Source organism: Alosa sapidissima, chromosome 9 (genome assembly GCF_018492685.1).
Source record: "Alosa sapidissima isolate fAloSap1 chromosome 9, fAloSap1.pri, whole genome shotgun sequence".
NCBI lineage: Eukaryota > Metazoa > Chordata > Actinopteri > Clupeiformes > Clupeidae > Alosa > Alosa sapidissima.
The window spans coordinates 30,968,293-30,989,370 of record NC_055965.1 but is presented as its reverse complement, the minus strand read 5'-3'; the positions used below and the strand labels follow the sequence as shown (position 1 = coordinate 30,989,370).

Sequence of the window (21,078 nt, the reverse complement as noted above, 5' to 3'; positions counted from 1 at the left end):
CGGGAGCGAGCACTAGTTTTGGCATGTTGTCTCGTCAGGAGAGATGCGCCACCGGTAAGCTGCTGTTTTTATCCATTGAGCCGCGGTTTACGTTTGTTTATCTGTTTGCGCTACTGCTGTGCTATGTGCGCGGTTTGTATGCTTGCCCATACAGAAAAATCAAGGGAAAAATATATTCATTCTAAATTATGGAAATGTAAAAGTTGAATTGTATTGAAAAGGACCATGTATGGCCATGTAGTGCATTTGAGCACTGACACCCCTTTTTTTTTACATTTTAGAGAGGCAACACTCGAAAGCTACATCAAGGACACCGGAGGATGGACCAGAAGACCTGAGACCAAGACGACCCAAGCCCAACCCATAGTATGCTTCACTGACAAATGTTGATGCTTCATCATCACATAGACCAAAGGTAATCAAAAATGAATGTTTACTTATGAATATAACTTTTTTTGTTAAAGGTCTATTTTCGAATGCAGAACATAACCTTTTGTTTCTGAGAATTTATACATTTGTTTGAGTAGTTTGGAAGAATTTAGCTTCAAGCTACTGGGGACACAAAGTGAACTGAAAATATACCTTTCCAACCATATCTTTCTATGATGGTTGGTACAGCTTCCCTACAGTCTCAGATAGCAGTCTCGGATGGGAGACACTTCATGAGTGGGAATATCCCAGGACATTACATATTACGCAAGTATACCCTTTACCAACGTCACTCTCATTCATGCTGTATATTCTGTTCACTTGCAGGTTTCAGGGAAGGCTGGTAGAGCTCTCTATGAGTGTGAGCTGTGGGAGAACCAATAACTGACAACCACCTACAGAAGAGGTGGCGATAATGGCTCTCCAAGAGGAGGTTGTGAGTCTGAAGGCTTTTATTCAACAAGGTTTGTAGAGTGTTTTCATACAGATGTGAACTTTTACATTAAAATGTACATGTTTAACTTTAATGAAATAGCAGCTTCTTGGTTGTACAAGTTTAGTAAAAATTTGAGGATGAAACTAACTTTTCCTTTCAGTGTGGACCACTTCCCATTTTCGCCTCACCATCATAGATCTTTTCTGTGTTAGTAAACTGTAACTATTTGAGGTCCTAATTGATTGCTATTTTTTAGGAGGCACTTAGAGGGAATGCCTGGACCCTGAGAGGACTAAGACAATTGGTGAGTTTATTTTATTTGTATGTCTTTCTCTCCAACTCACTTTGTATTTATCTCCAATTATTGTGATAACACAACAGTGTTTCTGCACTTTAGCATCTGTATTTGTGTCACTAATATTTTGCATGTTCTATTTGTATATGTTCTGTCTTATTCAGAGGCCACCCTGAAGCAGTTCCCAGGCCAGACACTCACTCCAGATTGCTGGGCCAGGCAATAAATGCCAAAGTGACAGAACTGAGGTTCCATAACAAAAACAAAGATTTTCAATAAAATAGAATAAAAGATAACAGAAGTGTTGTGTGTTTCTTCCTCTTTATACTGATACTATGGTTAATTTTAAGTAAACACAAGTGAAATATTTAATGATCAATGCGGAAAATATCAAACCATTGTAGAATATGAACTATATTAGAGAAATATATGTCTGAAATATATATATATATATATATATATATATATATATATATATATATAGATCATGTGATCAGAATCTTCATCAAGGGTCATGTGATCATGCTTCCTACTGCCATATATTTAAATATATTTAATTATATGCATAAAATATAAGAAAGTGGCCAATATTGAATATTTACTTATATTTTGAAATATATTGATGCATACATGGAAATATATGTATTTCACATAGATGTAAATATATTTATTTAACATAGATGTGCTTATACTGGAATATGTTCAAGCTGCATATATGTGAACATATTATTTTTCTGTATGGGTGATGATTGCTGCTTTGGTCACGCTGGTAAAACATTGTTGCAATCCGATGTTTAACGTTGTAGGCTTGATCGTATCCATGGCTGTGTTTGAAACTGGAGTGTTTTCAGTCACAAGTCACTTCCTGTTTGCAGTGCAGGTTGGGTAATGTAGTTAATGGGAATGGATTGCTATGCTTAGCGATACTGTTTAAAACAACACTCACTGTTTGTGGATTGGGCTATTGGCTTAATGTGTGACATTGACATTGATGATTTGGTTTATTTACTTAGCTAATTTGTGACCATGCAATGTGGCTTGTGTGTGGCAGTGCAATGTTTAATGTGCAATATTGCTTGTGTGTGGATTTGTTGAATTTCTGTGTTTTGATGTATGTGCTTTGCTTAGTCATTCAATCTTAAAACTAAGTACATTCTAATATTTATAACATTTAACATTCTAAATATTATATTATGTAATACTATTAATGTCTGTATGTGGCTATCAATATCGTTGGTTACATCATAGCCTTTCTATTTTATAGGTTTATAACCTGCAATTTGTGGCTGCTATTTGTGGACTAAGAAATGTATTAGGAACATCTATCAGAATAAATAAAAACACAAAGAGTTATAACAACGTGTCCTCTCCTGGCGCCCCGTTCGGTGGGGAAAATCTTAAAGAACCGAACAATGACCCTATCCAGACCTGAAGCAGTTTTTACCGATTCTTCCATAGAGCTATTAGCGCTATCAACCGGGCATATCATACTGCACATAAATCGCTTTTTTTAACCCATCCACACTTCGCCAACAGTGTAATTAGGTTCTTAACATTTTAAACGAGGCATTGGCAACATTGTATGTGTGCTAAACGTTTATTTAGAAGACAGTTTATACACTACCTGTTTTCCCCATTACATTAACAGGGCCCTATGAAATCCGTTTTATTATTGGGTAAGGCAATTTGCTATTTGCCCTGGTACAATTAGCAATGTATGCTATTCGTACCCTGGTGCAATTAGAAGTGAATTCTATTCGTACCCCGGTGCACACAGCAATGTGTGAGGCTTCTCTCCAGTATAGATATAAATGCACTGTGCTATGTGGATTTTGTAAAAAAAAAAGCTTTTTCACACTGGGCAAATATATGAGAATTCTCTTCAATGTGTCCTAACATGAGAAAAAACTTTTCCATACTGGACACATTTATGAGGCTTTTCTCCAGAATGTGTAAGCAATGCATGTGCTGTTTGAGATGTGGGATTGTTGATTAATTGTGGGATTGTTGATTGATTGTGGGATTGTTGTAGATGCTCTTCCACAGTGGGCACATTTATGAGGCTTAGCAATATAGAGGGAAAAAAGGCAGTAAAGCCAGTCTAAGATAAACAGCTCCCTGTTTTTATGTTAATCTTGCAGCATGGAATCTGAGAGGCATTCAAATATGGCAAACAGTGGTGAATGTTTGTGGCAAACAAGTTAGATTTCAGAGAAAAAAATGGTGTAAAGGGTCCATTTTAACAGTACCTCTTCATCATTCTTCTCATGTGATTTAAACAAGAATTTGATCTTTCAAAAAAATTAAGTTTGGACCTGATACCTGTTGTCAGTTTTTTGGAGTATGGCTCTGAAGTTGGTCGAAGATGTGTGTTGTTTTTTTTTTGTTTTTTTTTTTGCCTTAATATCTGTGAAACTAATCATCTAAGAGGGACCAAATGTTGTTGTACAGTGTTTAACCTGGTACCAGAGATGCTTACTGTAAAATCTAAGTCTTTTATCTGAAAAACTGGGGGCTCAACAACTCTTCAAATGCTATTTTATTTCGCCAAGTCAAATTTTGGAAGAAAATTTCCAAAATTTTGGAAGAAAAACCCCGTTTACACGAAGGGAAAACGCAGATATTTCCCTGCGGTTTGGCCTCTCGTTTACACCAAAACCCCGTTTTTATCACAGAAAACGATTATTTCTAAAACCTCCGGCCAAAGTGGAGATTTCTGATAACGCCGGTTATGTGCTGCCGTGTCAACAGGGATAAACGGCGTTTTAGCTTCTTAAACGTCACATTATGCGCCAGAAAATCCTTAACGTCATGTGAGCGCCTGATGTTTACAGTTTCTTTGGCTACTGATCAGGATTATCATGGATGCTGTTAAGGTGCTACTAATTTTTACTTTTGTGCAAACGCTTCTGGCCTGTTTCCATTTGCAACAACTGCTCTACATGGAGGAGCAGAGGCGAAGGATCGCACGGAGGTCAGCATTTTTACTGCTCGTGTTAGTCGTTGGTGTCGATTCTGAGGATTTTGATTGGCCAGCATGGCTTTATTCCTTTCCCTACACTGCCACCCATAGGTTTAGCATAGTTATTATGGCGCTCAACAGCGTATTTATGCGGGTTGATGTAAATGACAAGTTTTTTGAAAACAATGTTGTGTGCACAATGTTGTTATTGAAAACGGAGGGGGGGAAATATTTGTTTCTCTAAATACCCGGCTATGTGTAAATGTGGCCTATCATTCTAGGTTATTGAGCTACACCCCTGATGTTTCATGTCTGTGTAGCAGGTAGACCTTCTCTGCCTGCTATTTCCAATAGCACCTGCCAGTGCTAATGAAGGGGGTGGGGCAATTGGCAATTAATCAATCTGGCACCAGTGGAGCGCTACTTAAGAGGGGCAGCAATGTAGACTCCACTGGTGTAGCCCCTGCCTGTGCCACTGGCAGGTATGTCTCCCTGTAGACATTTGTGGTTTTCTGTAGGGATGGGCAAAGCGAGGCTTTATGAAACACGGAAACGTTCGAAGCAATTGTGCCGAATTGTTCCGAAGCGTTGAAACAATTCCGACACCTCAGAGCTGTTTAGGGTGAAACAAATACCTTACAAATCAAACGGGGATCGAACCACATTTGAGCAGCCTGGGCTACCGTGCAAAAAACACCCTCACTAACCACTACACCATCATGGTTATTGCTTAAAAGAAAGCTACACTGTTAATTGAACGCGCGGGCACGCCTGCCGACACCGGTGAAATGTACCAAAGGTTCACTAACTTTGGTCACATGACATGGGGATTTTGAACGATGTTTCGAAGCAGTGGTCACATGACATGGCTGTTTTGAACCATGTTTCGAAGCAGTGTTTTGAAACACTTGTGCTTCGAAGCCTCGACACTGATTCGAGACGTCGGTTTCGAAAGTCACACCCCTAGTTTTCTGTCATATATGTTGTGGTGTTTTCATTGTTTAATCTTCTGTGTTCTGTTCTTTTAGGCAGCACAGTCATGCTGGTGGGTTAACATGGGTCGTGCTGCTGTCTTGTCTTGTCTTGGTTTTGCTTTGGTTAATTATGTTTTGTTTTTGTTTTGCTTGTCTTGTCCTTTTGTTTGTGTAACTTTTATGTTTATTTAGTAGGGAGGTGGCTCTGAGGGGGGCCTAGTTTAAGCACATGTGTGGTGTTTCTGTCGTATTGCTTGTAGCTTTGCTGTGTGCCTTTGCTGTGTAACAGCTGAACCTTTTATGATGCTTGCATGATATTAGTGTGAACTTCCATAGTTGCCACCCTCAGATCTCCACTTCCCAACCTTTGTATATTAATAAATCCTTTTTGTTTTCCTGGAATTCATGTCTCCCCTGTGTAATTTCGAACCTGTAAGAGCTGTCTAGGTTTAGAGGTATGATTTCTTAAAGATTCCCTGATGCATTAGGCCTCAGGGTGGCATAGTCAGGCTACTGTGATTGGCCCCTTGGCCCTTCCTATGTATCGCCCTGTTACAGTATGAAAACACCTTAACCACCTGAGGCAGAACAAGTCCAGCCAGTTCTTTAGAGGGAGCGTCTGAGACTCAAGGAAATGACAAGAGAATACAACTCAAAACTGTAAGTTCCTTTCTTTACTAAATATGAGTTGTTTGCAATGATTATTACATTTCTCTTGAGATTTACAGGTGTCTGTATATAACATGCGAATGTAATGTTTGTTTGGAGTCCTATTTGTGGTTCTATTAATAGCAGTTTAAGGTAAGAACAGAATGGCAATCTCAGTGCCCATGCATCTCCAACTATTGATCCTGTTATAGTAGGCCTATATAAAAGCAAAATGGTGGTTCGTTCTATTAAAACGTCACAGAAAGAACTCTTGAGTTCAACTTTACCACCTATTGTTTTGAATTATATGGCTGGAAGATGCAGCCAGTTAAGAAGTTATGATAGTTTCTTTATAACTTTCTCTTCCTGGACACTCTAGAGAGTGAAACATTCATGACATCAACAATTCTCAGTATTTGAATCGATGGGACAAGACTAGATTTTCACCTGGGAGGTTGAATCAGAACATTCCCGTTTGATTTTTGTTAATTTGCATATTTCCATTGTGTGTGTGATGTAATTTGTCAGTCATTTGTGTGAGGAAAGAGTTAAATATTCATGACAAGATGTGTTGCTCTTGATAGTATCACCACATCTGACTGAACAAGTCCATCCAGTTCCCTACAGAACTGTGAGTTCCTCCCCCTCATATGAGTTGTAGACGATGTTCAGTACGTTTCTCGTGAAGTCTGTTTGTAATTAAGAGTTCTATTTGTGGCCCTTTCAGCAGTTTGTAATAAGAGGAGACTGGCATAATGGGACTATACTTTCACTTGGGTGGTTCTAGTCACACTGTAAACCCAAATTAGTTAACATTAAATTGTATGGAAACCGATTGCCTTAAACCATTCTAGTTTTTACATAATATAAAACTAAACAGGTTAATTTGTGTCAACAAAGAACCTTATGGGGATGCTGTAGACAAATTAAGCTTATTTAGTAGTCTTTACTTAAAATCTTTAGTTAAATGATCTGTTTCAGGAGTCACAGTTGTATAACATAACTTTTATAGATTAAGGATAAAATAGGAAAAAGGTCATTCAAATATAAATTAATCTAAGTTATATTTATGTTGAATTAATTGTTTTATTAAAAGTTGAAGGGAAGGAATTTATCACATGTAGGAAAGCTTTTTATTATTGATGAAAGGTGAACAAACAGCATTCAAACACATAAATATTCCACATGCACTGTATCTCCAAGCTGAAGAACCTGTAAAAAAGAACAAAAGAAAACAAACGTTTTTTTTTTGTTGTGCATAACTGGTTAACTCATTGAGTGCCTTTTTCCTTCCCATGCGTTGAGTGCCAAAAACATAATATTACGTTTTTAGCTTTTTTTTTTAATTACGAAACTAGACACTCTAACACACCTTATATGTGATTTTGGGAACTCTGTGACGAATGGAAATGAAATATATGATGATCGTGAAACTCATGAAAACGCACAATCTGGACATTTTATCATAACTCGGTTGCCGCTTTGGTTCGATTCAGTGACTCATGCACGTCAGGTCAAAACCAGGCCATTTTCGTGGGTCTATCACTAGGTGGCAGTCTCGCCAGGTCTCGCTGATCACTTCCCGGAAAGTTCACACAAGTAAGTAATAGGCAACACTTCATATTTCATGAAAGACGTTATATCTCCATTTCTAGAAAAAAACAGCGATGTTTAGCTAGCCACTGTTTAGCTTGGGATTTCTCAGGAACAGAGGCGTGTAGAAATACACGCTTTGCACCCACCGAGAGCTTACAAAAATGTACAAAAATCATCAACAATGGTCTAGATTGCTGGCACTCTAGGACAAAGCTCCCGAAAACAGCTTGGCATTCAATGAGTTAATACGGACCAGCAAGGTCATAGGTTTGCAATATGGACCATTAAGGGTGGGGAAAATAATCGATTCTTGCATCGCGATTCTCTCTAGAACGATTCGATGCTCGATGCAGATAAGTTAATAATCAGAATTTAAAAAATGTAATTAGTTTGCCTGCTGCAACATTCTGTTCGCCTGCTGCAGAGCGCTTCCTTTCTTTCTGCCTGCCGGTTCTCTGCTACACACATGCCCACCAAACGTGTTGTTTACAAAGTTTAAGTGGAGACAAAATGACTGCAATGGTGAGCAATAAATCTAAAGGCCCACGACCTGCACCGGCTACTTTAAAAGCTGCCGTATGGCAGCATTTTGGGTTCTATGAGGTCGAGGGGAAGCTGGACAAAACCTACACCGTCTGTAAGGAAGAAAATCAAGCCCAACCCGTCCCGACACATTAACTGTAATTATGAGCCCGAGCCCGATTTAAACCAGACACATTTTTAATAGGCCTACGTGGGCCGTTAACTGACGTTGTCAACTACAATTTCGAGTTGTTTGAACTACAGAAATATGTTTACAATTATCTTGATGAGTAATCCAACAAAGCATGTAACTGCGTTGTTTGTTGATTCAGAATGGAATGGATCGCAAATGGATCCAAAATTCCAAATGAAGAAACGTAAGCCCCTTACGGCTTCTACACACAGTTGCGTTCTGTCAACGCATGCCAGTGGGTGTTCCCGACGGTAGCTATGCAAATGACTTGAAGTATAACCGTAATTTGATTGGTTGGTGCCGTCCGTCGATTGGCCGGTGCCGTCTGTCGGTGCAGCAACAGCTGAACTTCTCAATGCGAGCGACGGGAGAAACGCAACGCAACGGACCCACAATTCAGTTCGGCAACGGATGACGTGAGCCCATGTAAAGTGAATGGGATGCGTCTCCAGCAGTACAACACACGCAACTGTGTGTAGAAGCCGTTACAACGTAAAATGGCCTTATGTCCCTGCAGCAAAAGAGGACATTGAAGGCTGACTTTAATCCTTTCTGCCATGGCAAGCCTGCTTAATGTGTCTGTTCATTGTTGAAGTCCCAGCTTCTTTGCTGTCATAGCTGAGCAGCATGCCGCACTTAATGCACTCGACAAAGCCAACGCATAGCCTATGTTGTCACTGCCCACGACTTGTTTAAAATAGTTCCATACCTCCGACTTTCCTCCAAACTTGCTCAAAGTTAATTGTCCTGTTTTTATTTATATCTTCAAGCTCCATGTTAACAACGTGTACTTAAGCTACACAATACAGCACAACAGGTCCGGTGTGATGCGTGCCAGTGGAAGAAAAGCAGCGCATGACACGTGTTGCATTTTGTAGCCTAACGGTACCGATCCACTTGCACGACACGACATACGCATGGGGTCGCGCTGCCTCCCCTCGTTCAGTCGTGTGTGGGCGTTTCGTTTAAAATGTCAGTTACCAGCTCATATTCAATTTGTTTTAACGTATCTTAAGTGTTTTTCCACAAATGGACCACAATTTTAGGCATGTACTTAACAGTATACAACACATTAATAGCCTAAACAAACCATGCAAGCCATTTCAAAATCCTGTTTTATTTAAACTACTCAATGCAATCTCAAATCCTCACCAGAAACACCAACAGTCAATATATTCATCCAAATCCTAGTTTCGTTTTATGGCCTACTGGGTGGTCGTGGAAGAGATCGTTAAAACATTATTTGTCTTGTAAGCGGAACACAAGTTTCACAGGCACTGTTGTGGTAGTACAAAGGACCTACAACCTCGTGCTTTCATTGGATAGCCGCCTCGCGTTCAATGGATTCATTTGCATAAAGCTGGGCATCGGCCAGCTTTTTGACGCGCGACATTATTTCAAATGCAGCGCTGCCTTCCCGGAATGCTTTGCGGGCGCGTTAAAGTCGCTTGACGTCACCCATAGGACTAGAGTGGAATGCGACACGACAAAATGAAGTGAAGTACAAGTGGATCTGTACCGTAACTTTGCAACTTTGTACACGTGTTACTTAGGCCTACTTTGCTATATATATATATATATATATATATATATATAATATTTCTGATTAAGACATAGCTTTCTCCCCACCCAATAAGGCTAGTAATGAAAAAAAAGAATGCTTCACCAATAAGCTTTTTCTGTAATGAAATATTAGAGAAGGTAATTCATCTGTTGATTTTCTTTGATCATCACAAAAGTAGGAAGTGGCCAACTCTGAGTATAGAACACTCAAAAAAATTGTTGCATCGAGATCCATCGATAATCGGTTTAGAATCAAATCGTTGGCCTCTGAATCGGAATTGAATCGAATCGTGAGGTGCCAAGACATTCCCACCCCTATGGACCATATGTCCATACCAATACTTGGCAAAGTCATTCATATAATTTGTTTTGTTTAGTGAAGTCATTCATATAATTTGATGTTTAGTGAAGTCATTCATTCCGATGCATCCTCAAAGTGTATCTCCAGTACAACCAGTTTAGATATGCTGTCATTTGATTGGCTGAAATGTGAAGGTGTCAAAACATAGGCCTTTTGTCACGTTAGAGGCTGACACATATAGGAAGCAAGCAGGTGTGTGGACAAGGATCTGTCTGCCAGTAGGATAGAAAGGGTAAAACTTCAGATCAGTATTCATGTTCCCTTTGCCCTTTAGCATGTCCATTTTCCTCCTTTCTAGTGGATCAGCTAGGCCTATACACCAACAAATAAGAGATGGTTGTAGTAAAAATCTGGATGAGTATGTGTATTGTGTTGTGTATGTTAGGGACCTTTAGGGTCTGTCAAGGGTCAATCCTGGAACAGTCAGTGGGGTTTACATGATTTTAGGGTCCCTACCCTTGACCTCTGACCCCCTGTGCCTGGCCTGGGATGACTGTGCGCTTAATCCAGACCCGGCTGTCATAAAGCAAACTAGACTACAGTGGCCAAAGACCTCAATCTGTACTGAGGAATTTACCTTAGCCTAGGCCTACACCCTAACATTTCTATTCAAGACATTTGTTCTTTCTGTGGGCTACTGTGATTGGCTCCTTGGCCCTTCCTATGTATCGCCCTGTTACAGTATGAAAACACCTTAACCACCTGAGGCAGAACAAGTCCAGCCAGTTCTTTAGAGGGAGCGTCTGAGACTCAAGGAAATGACAAGAGAATACAACTCAAAACTGTAAGTTCCTTTCTTTACTAAATATGAGTTGTTTGCAATGATTATTACATTTCTCTTGAGATGTACAGGTGTCTGTATATAACATGCGAATGTAATGTTTGTTTGGAGTCCTATTTGTGGTTCTATTAATAGCAGTTTAAGGTAAGAACAGAATGGCAATCTCAGTGCCCATGCATCTCCAACTATTGATCCTGTTATAGTAGGCCTATATAAAAGCAAAATGGTGGTTCGTTCTATTAAAACGTCACAGAAAGAACTCTTGAGTTCAACTTTACCACCTATTGTTTTGAATTATATGGCTGGAAGATGCAGCCTGTTAAGAAGTTTTGATAGTTTCTTTATAACTTTCTCTTCCTGGTGTCACGGACAGAAGACGACCCAAGAGCGCAAGTTCAAATTCAGAGTCTTTTTATTGAAGGGTTCAGGGGGGAAGAGGAGTGAGAGAAACGTGAGGTCTTGGAGGTTCCGGTTCCAGGGGTGCTAGGAGTGCCAGGGGTGTCAGGGGTTCTCGGGGCTCAGGGGAACCCACACACAACAGCAAGGTGAACAGCAGGCAGTAGTACAGACCAGGGCTAGGCACTAAACGTGGTGAGAGACAGAAGGCAGATTCGAGTTACCGGGGGGGCTGAAGATCGGAGAGTAATCGAGAAGATCCGGAAGGCAGGTCGGGATAACCGGGGCAGTAGAACAGGGAGGCAGTCAAGAAAGGATCCGAATCACAGGTAGGAGTCAGAGAGTAGACAGACAGACAGGCAGACAGGCAGGCAGGCAGGCAGGCAGGTTACTGGTCCAGGTTTGAAGACGATCTGACAGGGCTTGGCTGAAAAACAGGGCTTTATATACTGGGAGAGGTTAGTGGAGAAATGCAGTGCAGCTGGCAGAGTAATTAGAGCAGAGTGGGGCAAGGTGAGGATGGTGAGTAGGAAATGCAGCGCAGCTGGCCAGGTAACAAGAGCTGAGCAGGGCGGAGCCAGGTGGAGCTCGTTAGGCAGAGTAGAGAGAGAGTGAGCAGAGTGGCAGAGAGTTGAATCAATTAAGGGTTGTTGCCAGGGAGAGAGAATGCTCATGACAGGACCCCCCCCCTAAGGGACGGCCCCAGAAGTCCCAAGAACAACATCATGCCGGGAGGGTGGAGGGGAGCAGGCGGCGGGTCAGAACTCCTCCGAGCGGTCCGAGTGAGCATCCCCATCCTCAGAAGGAGCTGGAGGGTCACGGTCGGGAGACAGGACAGGTACTGAGACAGGATCAGGGTCAGGCACAGGACAGGAAGCCGGGCGGGCAGGACGGCTAGGGACCCCTCTGGGACGGCCCCTACGGATTGCAGGCTGATCAGGATGTAGTCGGTGGAAGTCAGTGATGAGGGTCCGGTCCACTATCCTCCTGGCCGGGATCCAGGTCCTCTCCTCCGGACCATATCCCTCCCAGTCAACGAGGTACTGGAGACCCCTACCCCGTCGCCTAGAGCGGAGCAGCCGCCGGACGGTGAAGACAGGACCGCCATCTAAGAGGCGCGGAGGAGGCGGCGGCGGAGCCGCAGGGACCAGGGGACTTTCATGGACCGGCTTGACCTTGGAGACGTGGAAGGTGGGATGGACCCGCATGGAAGTGGGCAACTGAAGCCGAACCGCCGTTGGACTGATGACTTTCTGCACAGGAAAAGGACCAATGAAGCGAGGGGCCAGCTTTCGTGATTCAACCCGCAGCGGCAGATCCCGGGCAGACAGCCAGACCTTCTGACCAACCCGGTAAGTAGGTGCAGGGGCCCTCCGTCGGTTGGCACCGACGGCGTAGCTGGTTCCTGACTTCAGGAGCATAGTGCGAGCCTGGGCCCAAGTGCGGCGGCAGCGGCGGGCATACGCAAGAGCAGACGGACAGGTGGCATCCGCTTCCTGGCTGGCAAACAGTGGGGGTTGATACCCGTAGACACACTGAAAGGGGGAGAGCCCGGTGGCGGAACTGGTGAGTGAATTATGGGCATATTCCACCCAGAGCAGGTGTTGAGCCCAGGCCCGGGGATCTTGGGAGGCCACGCACCTCAGTGCCTTCTCCAGCTCCTGGTTCATGCGTTCAGTTTGGCCATTTGACTGCGGGTGGAATCCAGATGATAGGCTGGCGGTGGCCCCAAGGAGATGACAGAACTCCTTCCAAAAGGTTGCTGAGAATTGCGGCCCCCGGTCTGACACTATATCCTGGGGTAGGCCATGGATACGAAACACATATTCCAGGACCACCTGGGCGGTCTCCTTAGCAGAGGGTAGTTTAGGAAGAGGCACGAAGTGAGTCATCTTACTAAAGCGGTCAACAATGGTAAGGATGACTGTGTGTCCGTCAGAGGGCGGAAGACCCGTAACAAAGTCCAGTGAAACGTGGGACCAGGGCCGCTTGGGTACGAGTAGGGGTTGCAGCAACCCAGCAGGAGGCTGGTTGGGGGTCTTGTTTCGGTTACAAGTGGGACAAGCTCGGATGAATTCTTGGACATCCCGTCTCATCCGCCGCCACCAGAACCGCTGGCGGACCAGATGAAGGGTGCGAGTGATGCCGGGATGACAGGCCAGACGGGATTCGTGCCCCCACTGGATCACAGGTGACCTGAGATTTGCTGGAACAAACAGACGGTTGGGGGCGCTGGTGCTTGGGCCTGGCTGGTTCCGAAGAGCCTCCATGACCTGCTTCTCGATCTCCCAGGTGAGGGCCGCTACGACAAAGTGGCTGGGAAGAATGGGAGCTGGCATGGCGGTGATCTCGTCCTTCTGAAACATCCGGGAAAGGGCATCAGGTTTGATGTTGCGAGATCCCGGGCGGTAGGAGAGCGTGAAATTGAAGCGGGTAAAGAACAGAGACCACCGCTGTTGACGGGAGTTCAGCCTCCTGGCTGTTTGGATATACTCCAGGTTTTTGTGGTCTGTCCACACTACGAATGGTTCCTTTGACCCCTCTAACCAGTGCCGCCATTCTTCAAGGGCGAGCTTGACGGCCAGCAGCTCGCGGTTCCCAATGTCGTAGTTGCATTCGGCTGGGGTTAGCCGACGGGAGTAGAAGGCACAGGGGTGCATCTTGCCATCCTCGGCTGCTCTCTGAGAAAGCACTGCACCCACTCCCACGTCCGAAGCATCTACCTCCACCACAAACTGCCTTGCTGCATCTGGCATCTGGAGGATGGGAGCGGAAGTGAAACGTGTCTTGAGGCTATGGAAGGCCTTATCAGCAGCTGCTGTCCATTGGTACGGCTGTTTAGTGCTGGTTAGCGCCGTGAGTGGTGCAGCCACTGTGCTATAGTTTCGGATGAACCTCCTATAGAAGTTCGCAAAGCCCAGGAACTGTTGCAACTTTTTCCGAGACTCAGGGACTGGCCAGGACGTGACAGCCGACACCTTCGTGAGATCCATCTGAATGCTGCCCTCGTTGATCACATACCCCAGGAATGAAACGGTCTTGGCATGGAACTCGCACTTCTCTGCCTTCACGAAAAGAGAGTTCTCCAGCAGGCAGCGCAGGACCAACTGGACATGATGCGTGTGTTCTGACAGAGTCTTTGAGAATATTAAAATATCGTCAAGGTACACAAAAACGAATGTATTTAACATGTCCCTGAGGATATCATTCACTAGGGCTTGAAAAACTGCTGGGGCATTGGTGAGGCCAAATGGCATGACGAGGTATTCATAGTGGCCGGTTGGTGTGTTGAACGCAGTCTTCCACTCGTCTCCCTCTCTCACCCGCACCAGATGGTAGGCATTGCGAAGGTCCAGCTTCGTGAATACGGTGGCTCCCTGCAGCAGTTCGAAGGCAGACGAAAGTAAGGGCAGTGGGTAGCGATTCTTAACCGTGATGTCGTTCAGACCCCGGTAATCTATGCATGGACGAAGAGAACCGTCCTTCTTACCGACGAAGAAGAATCCCGCTCCTGCGGGGGAAGAAGACGGTCTGATTATCCCGGCGGCAAGAGAGTCATTAATGTAGTCTTCCATGGCCTTTCTTTCCGGGGCTGACAGTGAATACAGACGACCCTTGGGAGGTGCTGTGCCAGGCAGGAGATCAATCGCGCAGTCATAGGGTCTGTGTGGGGGTAGAGATGTCGCCTTGGATTTGTTGAACACCTCTTTCAGGCTGTGGTAACAGGTCGGAACATTGGATATGTCGGGGGTAGCACTAGATATTTCCCGATGAACGGGCAGGGTGGCCCCCCTTAAACAGGTCTGGTGACAACTCCTTCCCCACGAACGGACTGTTCCTGTCTCCCAGTCGATGTGGGGGTTGTGCTGACGGAGCCACGGGTATCCGAGAATGAGTGGTTGGCCAGGTGAGTGTAGGAGGTGAAACTGGATGGACTCTTGGTGGTTTCCTGACAGCAGAATTGTCACAGGGGCTGAGATGTGAGTGACCGTGCCCAGATGATGTCCATCCAGGGCTCGTACAGGAATGGGTTGTGCCAGTTGATGATGGTTCACGTCCAGTCGCCGTGCAAGCTCAGGGTCCATGATGTTTGCTTCGGCTCCAGAATCCACAAGGGCGGCCAACGTATGAGTCGTGTCGGAAAGCTGAAGGCGGAGATGAAGCAGGGGTTTTCGAATGGAGGGAGACTGAAGACTTGTTGAGCTCACCCGGATCTCCCCTACACCTGGTGAGCTGCGGCTTTTGCCGGACAGGTGGCGACCATGGTGATTTTCACCACCACAGTAGAGGCAAAGGTTGGAGGTTAGACGGCGCCGACGCTCCTCGGGAGTCAGAGAGGCACGGCCAATCTCCATGGCCTCAGGCTGATTGAGTTGGCCTTGGGACTTGACAGGCAGGGGCTGGACAGAGGAGGTATCGACCCGAGTGCGGATGGCAGGTTGACTGAGACGCCCCTTCTCCCTCCTCCGGGTCTGTATACGGCGGTCAATGCGGACGGCAAGGTCAATGGCGGCATCAAGCGTTGAGGGCGGGTCATGAGAAACAAGCTCGTCTTTGATATAGTCCGCCAAGCTGTGGAGGAAGGCTTGCACCAGTGCCTCCGAGTTAAACGAGCTTTGACTGGCCAGGGTACGAAAGTCAATGGAGAAGTCTGCCACTGTCCGATTGCCCTGACGGATGGTGAGCAGAGCTTGTGACGCTTCGGCTGTTGGCGAGCCTAGATCAAAGACCTTTAACATCTCCTCCTCAAAGGCACTGAAGGAGGCACAGGCTGGGGTTTGCCGGTCAAATTCCGCCGTTCCCCACAACCGAGCTCGGCCGGTGAGATGGGTGATGACATAGCCTACCTTGGCTCCCTCTGTTGAGAAGGTCCTGGGCTGTAGTGCGAACTGGATTCGGCAGCTGCTCAAGAATGGTCTTACTTGCTTTTGGTTTCCATCGAAACGTTCCGGGTTCCCAATCTCTGGTTCAGGAGTGTGGGGATCTGGTGGCAGCACTGCCGGTGGTACAGGAACAGAAGAACCAGGGGTGGGTGCAGGTGGAGTAGCCGGGTTTGAGAGTAGTTGCAGGGCTTGGGCTAGCAGTTGTTGCTGCAGTTGGAACTGTTGCTGCTGCTGTTGAAGCTGTTGCTGTTGCTGCTGGAGAAGGGAAGCGATGTCGCCAGCCATCCGATTGATGTCTCCCTCAGTGCGTTCCAGTCGCTGTAGGGCAGTCATCTCGGGCTCTTCCTCCATAGTGGTCAGGGAGTGCGCTGGGTCCATGATGGTCAGATCGTTCTGTCACGGACAGAAGACGACCCAAGAGCGCAAGTTCAAATTCAGAGTCTTTTTATTGAAGGGTTCAGGGGGGAAGAGGAGTGAGAGAAACGTGAGGTCTTGGAGGTTCCGGTTCCAGGGGTGCTAGGAGTGCCAGGGGTGTCAGGGGTTCTCGGGGCTCAGGGGAACCCACACACAACAGCAAGGTGAACAGCAGGCAGTAGTACAGACCAGGGCTAGGCACTAAACGTGGTGAGAGACAGAAGGCAGATTCGAGTTACCGGGGGGGCTGAAGATCGGAGAGTAATCGAGAAGATCCGGAAGGCAGGTCGGGATAACCGGGGCAGTAGAACAGGGAGGCAGTCAAGAAAGGATCCGAATCACAGGTAGGAGTCAGAGAGTAGACAGACAGACAGGCAGACAGGCAGGCAGGCAGGCAGGCAGGCAGGTTACTGGTCCAGGTTTGAAGACGATCTGACAGGGCTTGGCTGAAAAACAGGGCTTTATATACTGGGAGAGGTTAGTGGAGAAATGCAGTGCAGCTGGCAGAGTAATTAGAGCAGAGTGGGGCAAGGTGAGGATGGTGAGTAGGAAATGCAGCGCAGCTGGCCAGGTAACAAGAGCTGAGCAGGGCGGAGCCAGGTGGAGCTCGTTAGGCAGAGTAGAGAGAGAGTGAGCAGAGTGGCAGAGAGTTGAATCAATTAAGGGTTGTTGCCAGGGAGAGAGAATGCTCATGACACCTGGACACTCTAGAGAGTGAAACATTCATGACATCAACAATTCTCAGTATTTGAATCAATGGGACAAGACTAGATTTTCACCTGGGAGGTTGAATCAGAACATTCCCGTTTGATTTTTGTTAATTTGCATATTTCCATTGTGTGTGATGTAATTTGTCAGTCATTTGTGTGAGGAAAGAGTTAAATATTCATGACCAGATGTGTTGCTCTTGATAGTATCACCACATCTGATTGAACAAGTCCATCCAGTTCCCTACAGAACTGTGAGTTCCTCCCCCTCATATGAGTTGTAGACGATGTTCAGAGCGTTTCTCGTGAAGTCTGTTTGTAATTAAGAGTCCTATTTGTGGCCCTTTCAGCAGTTTGTAATAAGAGGAGACTGGCATAATGGGACTATACTTTCACTTGGGTGGTTCTAGTCACACTGTAAACCCAAATTAGTTAACATTAAATTGTATGGAAACCGATTGCCTTAAACCATTCTAGTTTTTACATAATATAAAACTAAACGGGTTAATTTGTATCAACAAAGAACCTTATGGGGATGCTGTAGACAAATTAAGCTTATTTAGTAGTCTTTACTTAAAATCTTTAGTTAAATGATCTGTTTCAGGAGTCACAGTTGTATAACATAACTTTTATAGATTAAGGATAAAATAGGAAAAAGGTCATTCAAATATAAATTAATCTAAGTTATATTTATGTTGAATTAATGTTGAATTAATTGTTTTATTAAAAGTTGAAGGGAAGGAATTTATCACATGTAGGAAAGCTTTTTATTATTGATGAAACGTGAACAAACAGCATTCAAACACATAAATATTCCACATGCACTGTATCTCCAAGCTGAAGAACCTGTAAAGAAGAACAAAAGAAAACAAACGTTTTTTTGTTGTGCATAACTGGTTAACTCATTGAGTGCCTTTTTCCTTCCCATGCGTTGAGTGCCAAAAACATAATATTACGTTTTTAGCTTTTTTTTTTAAATTATGAAACTAGACACTCTAACAAACCTTATATGTGATTTTGGGAACTCTGTGACGAATGGAAATGAAATATATGACGATCGTGAAACTCATGAAAACGCACAATCTGGACATTTTATCTGGACATTTTATCATAACTCGGTTGCCGCTTTGGTTCGAATCAGTGACTCATGCACGTCAGGTCAAAACCAGGCCATTTACGTGGGTCTATCACTAGGTGGCAGTCTCGCCAGGTCTCGCTGATCACTTCCCGGAAAGTTCACACAAGTAAGTAACAGGCAACACTTCATATTTCATGAAAGACGTTATATCTCCATTTCTAGAAAAAAACAGCGATGTTTAGCTAGCCACTGTTTAGCTTGGGATTTCTCAGGAACAGAGGCGTGTAGAAATACACGGTTTGCACCCACCGAGAGCTTACAAAAATGTACAAAAATCATCAACAATGGTCTAGATTGCTGGCACTCTAGGACAAAGCTCCCGAAAACAGCTTGGCATTCAATGAGTTAATACGGACCAGCAAGGTCATAGGTTTGCAATATGGACCATTAAGGGTGGGGAAAATAATCGATTCTTGCATCGCGATTCTCTCTAGAACGATTCGATGCAGATAAGTTAATAATCAGAATTTAAAAAAATTAATTAGTTTGCCTGCTGCAACATTCTGTTCGCCTGCTGCAGAGCGCTTCCTTTCTTTCTGCCTGCCGGTTCTCTGCTACACACATGCCCACCAAACGTGTTGTTTACAAAGTTTAAGTGGAGACAAAATGACTGCAATGGTGAGCGATAAATCTAAAGGCCCACGACCTGCACCGGCTACTTTAAAAGCTGCAGTATGGCAGCATTTTGGGTTCTATGAGGTCGAGGGGAAGCTGGACAAAACCTACACCGTCTGTAAGGAAGAAAATCAAGCCCAACCAGTCCCGACACATTAACTGTAATTATGAGCCCGAGCCCGATTTAAACCCGACACATTTTTAATAGGCCTACGTGGGCCGTTAACTGACGTTGTCAACTACAATTTCGAGTTGTTTGAACTACAGAAATATGTTTACAATTATCTTGAGTAATCCAACAAAGCATGTAACTGCGTTGTTTGTTGATTCAGAATGGAATGGATCGCAAATGGATCCAGAATTCCAAATGAAGAAACTTAAGCCCCTTACGGCTTCTACACACAGTTGCGTTCTGTCAACGCCAGTGGGTGTTCCCGACGGTAGCTATGCAAATGACTTGAAGTATAACCGTAATTTGATTGGTTGGTGCCGTCCGTCGATTGGCCGGTGCCGTCTGTCGGTGCAGCAACAGCTGAACTTCTCAATGCGAGCGACGGGAGAAACGCAACGCAATGGACCCACAATTCAGTTCGGCAACGGATGACGTGAGCCCATGTAAAGTGAATGGGATGTGTCTCCAGCAGTACAACACACGCAACTGTGTGTAGAAGCCGTTACAACGTAAAATGGCCTTATGTCCCTGCAGCAAAAGAGGACATTGAAGGCTGACTTTAATCCTTTCTGCCATGGCAAGCCTGCTTAATGTGTCTGTTCATTGTTGAAGTCCCAGCTTCTTTGCTGTCATAGCCGAGCAGCATGCCGCACTTAATGCACTCGACAAAGCCAATGCATAACCTATGTTGTCACTGCCCACGACTTGTTTAAAATAGTTCCATACCTCTGACTTTCCTCCAAACTTGCTCAAAGTTAATTGTCCTGTTTTTATTTACATCTTCAAGCTCCATGTTAACAACTTGTACTTAAGCTACACAATACAGCACAACAGGTCCGGTGTGATGCGTGCCAGTGGAAGAAAAGCAGCGCATGACACGTGTTGCATTTTGTAGCCTAACGGTACCGATCCACTTGCACGACACGACATACGCATGGGGTCGCGCTGCCTCCCCTCGTTCAGTCGTGTGTGGGCATTTCGTTTAAAATGTCAGTTACCAGCTCATATTCAGTTTGTTTTAACGTATCTTAAGTGTTTTTCCACAAATGGACCACAATTTTAGGCATGTACAGGTACTTAACAGTATACAACACATTAATAGCCTAAACAAACCATGCAAGCCATTTCAAAATCCTGTTTTATTTAAACTACTCAATGCAATCTCAAATCCTCACCAGAAACACCAACAGTCAATATATTCATCCAAATCCTAGTTTCGTTTTATGGCCTACTGGGTGGTCGTGGAAGAGATCGTTAAAACATTATTTGTCTTGTAAGCAGAACACAAGTTTCACAGGCACTGTTGTGGTAGTACAAAGGACCTACAACCTCGTGCTTTCATTGGATAGCCGCCTCGCGTTCAACGGATTAATTTGCATAAAGCTGGACATCGGCCAGCTTTTTGACGCGCGACATTATTTCAAATGCAGCGCTGCCTTCCCGGAATGCTTTGCGGGCGCGTTAAAGTCGCTTGACGTCACCCATAGGACTAGAGTGGAATGCGACACGACAAAATGAAGTGAAGTACAAGTGGATCTGTACCGTAACTTTGCAACTTTGTACACGTGTTACTTAGGCCTACTTTGCTAAATATATATATATATATATATATATATATAATATTTCTGATTAAGACATAGCTTTCTCCCCACCCAATAAGGCTAGTAATGAAAAAAAAGAATGCTTCACCAATAAGCTTTTTCTGTAATGAAATATTAGAGAAGGTAATTCATCTGTTGATTTTCTTTGATCATCACAAAAGTAGGAAGTGGCCAACTCTGAGTATAGAACACTCAAAAAAATTGTTGCATCGAGATCCAACGATAATCGGTTTAGAATCAAATCGTTGGCCTCTGAATCGGAATTGAATCGAATCGTGAGGTGCCAAGACATTCCCACCCCTATGGACCATATGTCCATACCAATACTTGGCAAAGTCATTCATATAATTTGTTTTGTTTAGTGAAGTCATTCATATAATTTGATGTTTAGT

At 44.5% G+C, this 21,078-nt stretch overlaps 3 protein-coding genes and 2 long non-coding RNA genes across 22 annotated transcripts in view; 3 read left to right on the top strand and 2 right to left on the bottom strand.

Moving 5' to 3' along the window:
• Positions 1 to 21,078, bottom strand: part of LOC121718806 (NACHT, LRR and PYD domains-containing protein 3-like) — an 849,641-nt gene that overhangs the window by 390,565 nt on the left and 437,998 nt on the right. The window lies entirely within an intron of this gene.
• Positions 1 to 21,078, bottom strand: part of LOC121718961 (zinc finger protein 2 homolog) — a 389,219-nt gene that overhangs the window by 192,099 nt on the left and 176,042 nt on the right. The window lies entirely within an intron of this gene.
• LOC121718794 (NACHT, LRR and PYD domains-containing protein 12-like) overlaps positions 1 to 21,078 on the top strand; it is a 338,838-nt gene that overhangs the window by 167,062 nt on the left and 150,698 nt on the right. The gene's annotated exons all lie outside the window — the stretch shown is intronic.
• On the top strand, positions 766 to 1,550 carry LOC121719044. Its single transcript, XR_006034102.1, has 3 exons — positions 766 to 893; positions 1,122 to 1,169; positions 1,325 to 1,550. It is a non-coding gene; the product is annotated as an uncharacterized LOC121719044 (long non-coding RNA).
• Positions 5,667 to 21,078, top strand: part of LOC121719087 — a 16,229-nt gene continuing 817 nt past the window's right edge. Inside the window, exons 1-2 of the long non-coding RNA XR_006034151.1 lie at positions 5,667 to 5,756; positions 10,662 to 10,763. This is a non-coding gene — a long non-coding RNA (uncharacterized LOC121719087). The remainder of the gene's footprint in view (positions 5,757 to 10,661; positions 10,764 to 21,078) is intronic.